This window comes from Drosophila subpulchrella, unplaced genomic scaffold (assembly GCF_014743375.2).
Source record: "Drosophila subpulchrella strain 33 F10 #4 breed RU33 unplaced genomic scaffold, RU_Dsub_v1.1 Primary Assembly Seq131, whole genome shotgun sequence".
Taxonomy (NCBI): domain Eukaryota; kingdom Metazoa; phylum Arthropoda; class Insecta; order Diptera; family Drosophilidae; genus Drosophila; species Drosophila subpulchrella.
Genome location: NW_023665474.1, coordinates 40,001 through 52,500, shown reverse-complemented (window position 1 = coordinate 52,500; position 12,500 = coordinate 40,001). Strand labels below are relative to the sequence as shown.

Genomic DNA, 12,500 nt, shown 5'->3' with positions numbered 1-12,500 from the left:
TATAATTGTTATATCATTGATATACAATTTATTTCTATATATATGGCATTTATATGCCATATCCATACAATGCATTCACATTTCAATGTATATTTACTTGTTATACATTATTATGCCTTATAGGTATTATACCTATAAGCCATATCCATACGATTCACTTATATAAATATATGTATATTTTTCTATACATAATTTTTTTTACTTTTGTATGGTTTTCTATGCATATCCATAGTTTATATGGATATGCTTGGCGTTCTATATAGTATTGACAAATTCATATGCATAACATAAGTTTTGACCAATACGAGGAGGGGCCCGCCAACGACCACCTCCCTATAGTAGTTTTTTTACCCCACGCACTATTGCGTGCCTGTTTACAGTACTAGTGCCAGCTATCACTAGGTTTATATATCGTGTTTCAGTGATATATGGGTAAATTCTACCATTTATTCTTATGTATATGGCATTTCTATGCCATATTTATACAATCCATTCATATCTTAATGTATATTTATTATATTATACATTATTATGCCTTATAGGTATTATACCTATAAGCCATATCCATACGATTCATTCACTAGTGCCGCCCCTCACTAGGTTTATAATTGTTATATCATTGATATACAATTTATTTCTATATATATGGCATTTATATGCCATATCCATACAATGCATTCACATTTCAATGTATATTTACTTGTTATACATTATTATGCCTTATAGGTATTATACCTATAAGCCATATCCATACGATTCACTTATATAAATATATGTATATTTTTCTATACATAATTTTTTTTTACTTTTGTATGGTTTTCTATGCATATCCATAGTTTATATGGATATGCTTGGCGTTCTATATAGTATTGACAAATTCATATGCATAACATAAGTTTTGACCAATACGAGGAGGGGCCCGCCAACGACCACCTCCCTATAGTAGTTTTTTACCCCACGCACTATTGCGTGCCTGTTACAGTACTAGTGCCAGCTATCACTAGGTTTATATATCGTGTTTCAGTGATATATGGGTAAATTCTACCATTTATTCTTATGTATATGGCATTTCTATGCCATATTTATACAATCCATTCATATCTTAATGTATATTTATTATATTATACATTATTATGCCTTATAGGTATTATACCTATAAGCCATATCCATACGATTCATTCACTAGTGCCGCCCCTCACTAGGTTTATAATTGTTATATCATTGATATACAATTTATTTCTATATATATGGCATTTATATGCCATTATCCATACAATGCATTCACATTTCAATGTATATTTACTTGTTATACATTATTATGCCTTATAGGTATTATACCTATAAGCCATATCCATACGATTCACTTATATAAATATATGTATATTTTTCTATACATAATTTTTTTTTACTTTTGTATGGATTTCTATGCATATCCATAGTTTATATGGATATGCTTGGCGTTCTATATAGTATTGACAAATTCATATGCATAACATAAGTTTTGACCAATACGAGGAGGGGCCCGCCAACGACCACCTCCCTATAGTAGTTTTTTACCCCACGCACTATTGCGTGCCTGTTTACAGTACTAGTGCCAGCTATCACTAGGTTTATATATCGTGTTTCAGTGATATATGGGTAAATTCTACCATTTATTCTTATGTATATGGCATTTCTATGCCATATTTATACAATCCATTCATATCTTAATGTATATTTATTATATTATACATTATTATGCCTTATAGGTATTATACCTATAAGCCATATCCATACGATTCATTCACTAGTGCCGCCCCTCACTAGGTTTATAATTGTTATATCATTGATATACAATTTATTTCTATATATATGGCATTTATATGCCATATCCATACAATGCATTCACATTTCAATGTATATTTACTTGTTATACATTATTATGCCTTATAGGTATTATACCTATAAGCCATATCCATACGATTCACTTATATAAATATATGTATATTTTTCTATACATAATTTTTTTTTACTTTTGTATGGATTTCTATGCATATCCATAGTTTATATGGATATGCTTGGCGTTCTATATAGTATTGACAAATTCATATGCATAACATAAGTTTTGACCAATACGAGGAGGGGGCCCGCCAACGACCACCTCCCTATAGTAGTTTTTTACCCCACGCACTATTGCGTGCATGTTTACAGTACTAGTGCCAGCTATCATTAGGTTTATATATCGTGTTTCAGTGATATTATGGGTAAATTCTACCATTTATTCTTATGTATGTATATGGCATTTCTATGCCATATTTATATAATTCATTCATATCTTAATTTATATTTATTATATTATACATTATTATGCCTTATAGGTATTATACCTATAAGCCATATCCATACGATTCATATACTAGTGCAGCCCCTCACTAGGTTTATATATCTCATTTTAATTATATATTGGTAAATTCTATTATTTATTCTTGTGTATATGGCACTTATATGCCGCCATATCTATAAAAATGCATTTATATTTCAATGTATATTTTCTATATTATACATTATTATGCCTTAAAAAGTTATTATACCTACCATAAGGCGATATCCATACGATTCATTTATATAAAAGATATATGTATAATTTTCTATACATAATTTTTTTTTATGAATATATGGGTTTCCTAAGCATATCCATATAATACATTTAGTTTTATATGGATTAGATTGGTCTTCTTTATTGTATTGCCAAACTCATATTGATAAAATAAGTTTTGAACAATAAGAGGATCAGCCGCCAACCAACCAACCACTGCTACCATTGGAGGAACATATACTTACGTTTTATATGTCCTCTTACTTGAATGGTCCTCTCTTTACTTGAAAATTTCATTACCATAGGAATCTATTTATACATGGAATATGATTTCCACTACTTTTTCGCGTCACTAATAATTAATATGACGATACAGACTTGCTACCATAACATAAGTCTTGAACAATAATAGGAGCAGCCGCCAACCAACCACCAACCAACCAACCACTGCTACCATTGATAGTAATTTTATATGTCCTCTTTAGTTGAATTTCAATACCATAGGAATATTTATACATGGAATATGTTTTGCCACTACTTTTTCGCGTCACTAATAATATGACGATACAGTCTTGCTACCATAACATAAGTTTTGAACAATAAGAGGAGCAGACACACCAACCAACCAACCGCGCTGCTACCATTATATATACTTATATTTATATAAGTCCTCTTTACTTGAATGGCCTCTTTACTTGAATTTCAATACCATAGGAATATTTATTTATACATGGAATATGTTTTGCCACTACTTTTTCGCGTCACTAATAATATGACGATATAGACTTGCTACCATAACATAAGTTTTTGAACAATAAGAGGAGCAGACACCAACCAACCAACCGCTGCTACCATTGAATGAACCATATATACAAACTTTTATATATGTCCTCTTTACTTGAATTTTAATACCATAGGAATATTTATACATGGAATATGTTTGCCACTTTATCATCGCGTCACTAATAAGATGACGATACATTTTGTTTGTTCAATATTTACTTATATATTGATGTTTCCAATTTAGGTCTTTTATATTTCTTCTTCCCTACCTTACACACCACAAACAAAGTGGCGTGCGATGCTGCAAGCAAGCATAATGATTATGCCCGCTTGCAACATCTTTATTATCGAATCATCAAGCAAAGGATAAGCTTCAGTGGATCGCAGTATGGCAGCTGCTCAACCACTTACAACACCTTGCCTGTTACAAAAGTCGTTTACAATTGATTCTAGGCTTTGTCATTGTATTAAATAATGCTTTTATATGTAACTAGCGCGGCATCAGGTGATCAAAGATCCTCCCAATTTACTATGTTACAAATTACATTGGCATCACATCCATTGTCGTTTATAAAGTAAATTATAAACTTTAAATGGTTTAGAAGCCATACAATGCAAATTGCCCCTTATTTATCATTGCAGTCCAGCACGGATACGACCTTAGAGGCGTTCAGGCATAATCCAACGGACGTAGCGTCATACCACTGTTCGCTCGAACAAGTATTGTGCCATTGGTCCGTACCTGCGGTTCCTCTCGTACTACGCAGGAATGCTGTCGCAACAACGTTTTGTCATTAGTAGGGTAAAACTAACCTGTCTCACGACGGTCTAAACCCAGCTCACGTTCCCTTGCATGGGTGAACAATCCAACGCTTGGTGAATTTTGCTTCACAATGATAGGAAGAGCCGACATCGAAGGATCAAAAAGCGACGTCGCTATGAACGCTTGGCCGCCACAAGCCAGTTATCCCTATGGTAACTTTTCTGACACCTCTTGTTAAAAACTCTTTAAACCAAAAGGATCGATAGGCCGAGCTTTTGCTGTCCCTGTGTGTACTGAACACCGAGATCAAGTCAGCATTTGCCCTTTTGCTCTATGTGTGGTTTCTGTCCGCACTGAGCTGGCCTTGGGACACCTCCGTTATTATTTGAGAGATGTACCGCCCCAGTCAAACTCCCTACCTGGCAATGTCCTTGAATTGGATCATACCTGAGTAATTGGAGTTATACCAAATTTTCAAATCAAAAATACATAAATGCACCGTTTTATTAAAGAATTTGTTTGCGATTATATAACAAACTCGTGATACTTTGATCAAGAAGCTTGCATCAAAACCCAATACCATAAGATATAATAAATATATCCGTATAATGGCTAGGAAATGATACACGTTCCATTTAATCAAGTAAGTAAGGAAACAATAAGAGTAGTGGTATTTCATTGGCGATACCAAACCGAAGTCTAATATCTCCCACTTATTCTACACCTCTTATGTCTCCTTACACTGCCAGATTAGAGTCAAGCTCAAAAGGGTCTTCTTTCCCCGCTAATTATTCCAAGCCCGTTCCCTTGGCTGTGGTTTCGCTAGATAGTAGATAGGGACAGGTGTGTCTCGGATCCCTCCGAACTTGTTTTACGTGGCGTGTTCCACAATGAAGGGATTACAACCACGGCATTCTAATATACCCACAAGTGAGTATATAATGCACGGGTCTAGGTTAAGCGCCAGACCAACGCCCCGGACTAGAAGCTATAGCTATGTACATAGCATCCACCCAGTAGCAATTCGAGTACTTACTTGTCGGGCAAGCACTCCCCCTTGCGTAGGGGCGAGATCTATCTAAAATCTCTACTGTTCTGTGGTCACAGCACCCGAGTTGTATAACGCAACATCCACGTCGAGCCCGAGGACTCTACCCGCGATATAGGTGTCAACCACAGCCACCACGATACTCCCACAAGGGGGCCAACCTCAATGAGCAGCCTTGGAGCTGCTCAAACCCGTGGTACCGAAATTACAGGCTCGGTGAGCCTCACCCCTTCAGCTCCGACAAGCTCGGATGGGGCAACCATTGCCATATTAGTCGCCTCCTACGACAAGCTATGGCAGGCTGTGGCAGTATTCTTCGCCGCTACCACACGGCAAAAGAGGTGTGGGACTAACGTCCCGGCGCCTGTGGTTCCTCCCTCGTCGCATCCATCCTTCGCCTCGAGAAGGCAGCATCGGCAAAAGACTCCTAGGAGACGCATCCGTTCTGGGGTCTCGACTACTCCCGCGACGATCCATCTTCCCTGGTCTCGAACGACTCCAAGGGCATCCAGGTCCCGCAAATCGTTGTACAGGCGGCATTCACACAGTATGTGGCAGCCAGTCCTCTCTTGCCACGCCACATGAGCATGCGGTCGTGGTGCTGAGGGTCCTGCCTTGCAGAAATGCGTTCATCGACCCGTGTCCTGTCAGCAAGAATCCGGCTTTGAGGGTAAAGACAAAGTCTTTCCTCTTGTAGACGAACGCTGCCTCTGGGAAAAACTCGCGAGTCACGGAGCCGTGTTCCGCGCGATCCCATCTGAGTTGCCACTCATTTAGCAGACGTTCGTCTAGCAGCGCCATCTTAGCTTTCCAGTCCAACACGGACAGGTCCTGTCCGTGGAGCCAGTCGCTCTCATCCAGGGGGACATCCTTCCTCAGCTTGAACTTCACGGCGATCCTGTGAGCATCCAGATCCATTGGAGGAGCACCAGCAAGCACCTGCAGTGCCACCGTGGACACTGTGCGGCATACCGGTAGGCATCCTAAAAGGATGGACCTCTGGCACGAGGTGAGGAGTTTAAGGGACTTGCCCCTACTCGCCGCCTTGTACCAGACCGAGGCACCAAGAGTGCACAGGGGACCATGAGTCCGCTGTAAATCGTCCTCTTAGCACGGGAGCTGAGCCCCCAATCGACTCGAAGCACCCGCGCTAGTCCTCCGGCAACTCCAGCCAGCCGATCTCTGAGAGCAGAGATATGCGGGAGAAAACTCAACCGCTCGCCGACTAAGATGCCAAGGTACCGGCATTTGGTGACGTAAGGCAGGCTTGCTCCAGCAAACCGTACCGTCGGTCTCCTCGTGCGTGAAAGCTGTCCTTTCAGCAACATTATTGCCGTCTTGCTGGTTGACACACTCACTCCAACCTCAGCTCCCCAGGCTCCCACGATGTCCATCAACTGCTCGCCCTTCCGCTCCAGATCGGCACGGGAATTCCCGTCGACGAAAAAGCAGAAGATCATCTGCAAACGCGCTCAGAGCACAATGTGGCTCCAAGCGCTGAAGCAGCACATCCATCAGTAAATTCCAAATAAATGGACCACTGACGGACCCTTGCGGGCAGCCCCGTGTAACCGCAACTGTGGCTGCTTCATACCTGCTGATGATGCTTGCGCTACGGCCGGAAAAATAGCTTTTCCACAAGTCGATTTCTCGACAGCCTACGTCCGACAAGCCGATCCAGCACCGCACTCCACTCCACGTTGTCGAAGGCTCCCTTGAAATCGACAAAGATTCCAAGGACCCTCCTCTCGCGACTGTTGGCGACGGTGTTTTTGGCGTGCATCCACGCATCCTCCACGCAGCGTCCAGGCCTGAAATCCGAATTGCCATCTGCAGCCATCCGGTAGCACATCCTTCAGCCGATTCACCATGATTCCCTCAAGCGCCTTTCCGAACACTGGCAAAAGGCAATATGCCGCGATAAGAGGCAGGATCGCTCCTGTCCTTATCTGGCCCCTTTACCAGCGGTATCACTCTCGGGTGCTTCCACTCGGCCGGAAAGTATCCTTCCGAGATGCACCGAGAGTACAGCTTCGTCAGGTGCTGAGGGATGGCACGCCATACCTCCTTGACAATACCGCCCGTGATGCCATCCATACCCGGCGATCGCCGGCTTCTCAGCCTCGCGACGCTGGTTGCCACCTCGAAGGCTTCGAGGATCGGTGGGGCACCAGGGGGTATGTCTTCTCGTGTCGTCGACTCCGCAACAGGGAAAAAGTTGCGGAGGAGCACACTTGCGCAGTCGTGCCAAGTTACGGAAAGCGCGCCGTTCGACCGGAGACATCCGAGATCGGCTGTCTTCTTCCGGCCTCGGCATATTCGGTATACGTGCCCCCATGGATCATCCTTGTGCCGTCCCACGAAGTCCCGCCAGTTTTGCTCCTTTGTCGTCAAGATAAGCTTCTTGTACTGGCCTGAGGCAAATCTCAGTCCAGCGGCAAGTTGCTCAGCATCGTCGGTGCCACTCCGGCGAGCTGCCTGCAGCCTACGCCTCAGTCTCCGGACCTCTTGGCGCTTGGTACTCAGCTCAGGATTCCACCATATTACGTTTCCCCTCGCTGCAGGTATCCTGCGCCCTATCACCCTGTCGCACACATCGTGTACGATGGAGGCGAAGGGCAGACACATGGTCGTCCAACGGCGATTCCTCCAGTTCCTCGAGACTCTGTGCTGCACTCCTTAACTCTACACTGAATCTTCGCCAACTTGCATTGGAGAGCTTCCATTGCGGTACCGGAGCTAGGCTCTCAACGGTACTGCTCGGATCTGGAGTAACCTCAACAGTGATATGTTGTGGTCACTCAGCTCCCAGAAGTCAACTCTCCAATCGTAGGTTGCCCATACTCGCGCCGCTTCGTTGGCGAAGGTCACGTCGATATCACTTCTAGAGCGTTGATTATCGAACGTGAACACCTGGCTGGCCGTATTCAGTACACTGGCACCGCTTGCGATTATCCACGTCGTTCATGAGCTGTCCCCGTTCGCGGTTCAGGCGGGTCTCCAGAGTTGTCTGGGGATTTGCTGAACCACATAGGGGGAGACTGCGTTAGCATCAAGTCCGAGGATTGTCGGTGTTCTGCTAGCTAATAGGCAGAACCGTATCCAGGTAGTCAGTGTAGGGCTCCAGAGCAGCTAGATGCTGGCAGTATACGGAGGCCAGAAAGATTGTGCCATATCTTCCTGTGACACTCACGCACACTCCGTAGTCCCGTCGTCAAAGCCTCGATGGGCATGCAGATGCAGATGGGTCGTCCACGATGATGGCAGCTTTCTTCCTCCTATCGGCGAATATCCTCATTCCTCCAGGCAGTCCAGTGAGTCGCTTGCCAGCGTCCACGTAGGGCTCCTGGACTAGTGCGAACAGGTGGCCAGCATCTCTCATCTGCTTGGCAAAGCTCGATGACAGCGCAACGGCCTCGACCACATTCGCTTGGATGAAGCTAAACATTATCAATGTCTAGCTTGCACCCTGGCTAGCAGCGCGCCGTATATCGGGCAGCCACCCGAAAGCATATAATGCCCCGAGGGGCAATACCCTTGTGACGGGCAGTTGCGGCAGTCCACCGCATTTCTGCACTTCGCCGCGACGTGGTCGTTCTGTCCGCACTGGCGGCAGACCTGTTTTTTCTCTTGGGTATCTGCACTCGCTGACCTTGTGGTCAAAATCCGAGGCATCGGTGGCAGGCGTAGGTGCGCACCTGAGAGCGGCAGCGGTAGGAGAACCACTTAATATATACTCTCCCGCCCTCGAGAACGGCCAGCGCCTGGTCGTCTACCTCCAGCGTCACATTGATTGTGGCACCGTCAGCAGCTGACCAGGGCTTGGTCGCCAGGACACCGCCTTCTGGAACTCCTTGAGGCTCATCTCTTCGAAGTTCTTCTCCCTGAGCTCCATCATAACTCGTCCGGTCCCACGGAGGTGTCCACATCCTGGACCGTAACACGCGGCTTCGCAGCGGTGTTCCTCGACACCTTCAGGCCCACCTCGGCGAACTTTGCGGAGGCGACGACCTTCGTCATCTCCGCCTGCGAAGGCGTGCGAAATGATCGCGCCGCCCCGCTTCAGCTCACGCACCTCGTGTACTCGTACGCCCAGAGCGGGCGCTACCTCCTTGCGGATCTTCTCAGCGATTTGCCTGCCTGACAGGGCCGGGTCGTCGCACGCAACGACAGCCGACCATGTCTCCCGAATCTTCCGCGGTGCGGGTACGGGGGGCAAGGGGGGCAACAGGGGGCAGCAGGGTGAGGCGACTAGGTGCGCGCCTCTAGCAGCGGTGGCTGCATATGAGGCGGCCGAGGCGACCGGTGTCTGCCTCTTCAAGCGATCCTCCAGCACTCCGATGCGGATCAGCAGGGCTCCGACGACCTCCTCGTAGCGGTTTGCCAACAACTGCGTCTTATGCTCACGGTAGGGCTCGCTACGTGGGACATCCTCAGGATATCCGCACGGATGTCGCCCATCTCGGCAGCAACGGCTCCGTTTCCCCTCCATTCCCTGTCCGAGAAGGATTTCTCTATGCTGGCTGGCACGACGAAGGTCCCTCCATCAGCAGCAGGCTGCGACTGCGGCAGCGTCGGCGGGGGCAGCGGCGGGGGGCAGCGGCGGGGGCAGCGGCGGGGGCCAGCGGCTGCGGCAGCGGCAGCGGCTGCGACTGCGGCAGCGGCAGCGGCGGGGGCAGCGGCGGGGGCAGCGGCAAAGGCGTCGGCAGGGGCAGCGGCGGTTGCATCCAGCGCCAACACTTTGCACCTCGAGGCCTCCCTCAGCGGCGCTTTGTTGCGCTTGCCTCTGGCGCGCCCTCTGCCCCGAGCTGCTTCCACGGCTGCTCGCACTTTCGCTCCCGGACTCGTCGACCACCATTTTTGGTGGCGCCATCCTGCCGGTTATCGGCCTTACTAAGTAAGCTCTTTGATATTCGAGACTTACCCCTTCCTATCAGCTGGTTCTCAAAGCTCGGTCAGCTGATCAGCTGATCCAAGTTCAGCGGAGGACACAAACCGCACAGCTGTGGGCGACAAAATGTGCCTAAATTAGGCAAAACGCCTCTCTCGAGAGAGCGCTCTCTCTCGCGACACACGTGTCTTAATGGAAAATTTCCAAAAGAAAAACGCGAATATCGCCCGATTTCCGCAGAATTTCAAACGGAAAACCACACGCACTGTGTTCGCAAGCACGAAACACGAATTTTCGCACTATTTTCAACAAATGTACCTGTTGTTTTACTGCCTAAATGCACTTTACCTCGCGGAGCGTACGGAAAAACACGTCTGTTCTCGCGAGCAACCAAACACCGACTGTGTGTAGATAGGGACAGTAGGAATCTCGTTAATCCATTCATGCGCGTCACTAATTAGATGACGAGGCATTTGGCTACCTTAAGAGAGTCATAGTTACTCCCGCCGTTGACACCGCGCTTACTTGAATTTCTTCACTTTGACATTCAGAGCACTGGGCAGAAATCACATTGTGTCAACACCCGCTAGGGCCATCACAATGCTTTGTTTTAATTAGACAGTCGGATTCCCCAAGTCCGTGCCAGTTCTGAATTGATTGTTAATTGATAATCGTTATAATTAATAAGAACTAATTGGTTTAACCCAATTAGTATTCTTAAAAATTTTAGCAAGAAAGTTCCACAATTGGCTACGTAACTAAACTATCCGGGGAACAAGTGACCAACATAAATGCCAGACACTCTATTTACCCAGAACGAGCACATAAACCATGTTATTGTTTCCCAATCAAGCCCGACTATCTCAATCTTCAGAGCCAATCCTTATCCCGAAGTTACGGATCTAATTTGCCGACTTCCCTTACCTACATTATTCTATCGACTAGAGACTCTTCACCTTGGAGACCAGCTGCGGATATTGGTACGGCCTGTTGAGAAGTTTGCGTGTCCCCACCATAAATTTTCAAGGTCCGAGGAGAAAATATCGACACAACAGTATATGTCATGCTCTTCTAGCCCATCTACCATATCTCTCTGCGAAAGACTTCCATGGTAGTACGGCTATAAAACAGAAAAGAAAACTCTTCCGATATCTCTCGACGGCTTCTTTATGGTCGTTCCTGTTGCCAGGATGAGCACGAGGCCCATATTTAATAACAAACGGATACTCAACAGGTTACGGAATTGGAACCGTATTCCCTTTCGTTCAAAATTATTCAAGTATATTAATTAGCTTGATTTATATAATATAATTATATTTGTATGGCATTTGTGTTTTACTTGAAAATTTTCGGCTTTCGCCTTGAACTTAGGACCGACTAACTCGTGATCAACCACTGTTCACACGAAACCCTTCTCCACTTCAGTCCTCCAAGGTCTCATTCGATTATTTGCTACTACCACCAAGATCTGTACCAATGGCAGCTCCATGCAGGCTTACGCCAAACACTTCTACGCATACCATTGTACCTTCCTACTCACTAAAGTTTCAAAATTTATATCACAAGTAATATAAATCATCTACTTTAGCGGTAATGTATAGGTATACAACTTAAGCGCCATCCATTTTAAGGGCTAGTTGCTTCGGCAGGTGAGTTGTTACACACTCCTTAGCGGATTTCGACTTCCATGATCACCGTCCTGCTGTTTTAAGCAACCAACGCCTTTCATGGTATCTGCATGAGTTGTTAATTTGGGCACCGTAACATTACGTTTGGTTCATCCCACAGCGCCAGTTCTGCTTACCAAAAGTGGCCCACTGGGCACATTATATCATAACCTTGAACTTCATATCAAGAAAGTTAAGGTTCTTACCCATTTAAAGTTTGAGAATAGGTTAAGATCGTTTCGACCCTAAGGCCTCTAATCATTCGCTTTACCAGATAAGATTATTTTATATAACATTAAAATGCACCAGCTATCCTGAGGGAAACTTCGGAAGGAACCAGCTACTAGATGGTTCGATTGGTCTTTCGCCCCTATACTCAATTCTGACAATCGATTTGCACGTCAGAACTGTTTCGGTCTTCCATCAGGGTTTCCCCTGACTTCAACCTGATCAAGTATAGTTCACCATCTTTCGGGTCACAGCATATATGCTCAAGGTACGTTCCAGTTAGAGGCATAAATAATATAAATATCATTATACATAACTATATAGAACGCCCCGGGATTGTGTTAATTAGCTATAAATAGTTAAAAAACTAATCCCATTATTAGTCAAGTTAATTACGCTATTAGGTTTATATCCCAATAACTTGCACATATGTTAGACTCCTTGGTCCGTGTTTCAAGACGGGTCCCGAAGGTATCCTGAATCTTTCGCATTGTTAATCATACAAGTGCATATAATAAACACAAAAATCAATGATAATTATGCCA

At 45.1% G+C, this 12,500-nt stretch overlaps 1 pseudogene; it reads right to left on the bottom strand.

Annotated features, from left to right (window-relative positions):
* Positions 1 to 3,705: 3,705 nt before the first annotated feature.
* LOC119558726 overlaps positions 3,706 to 12,500 on the bottom strand; it is a 9,489-nt pseudogene continuing 694 nt past the window's right edge.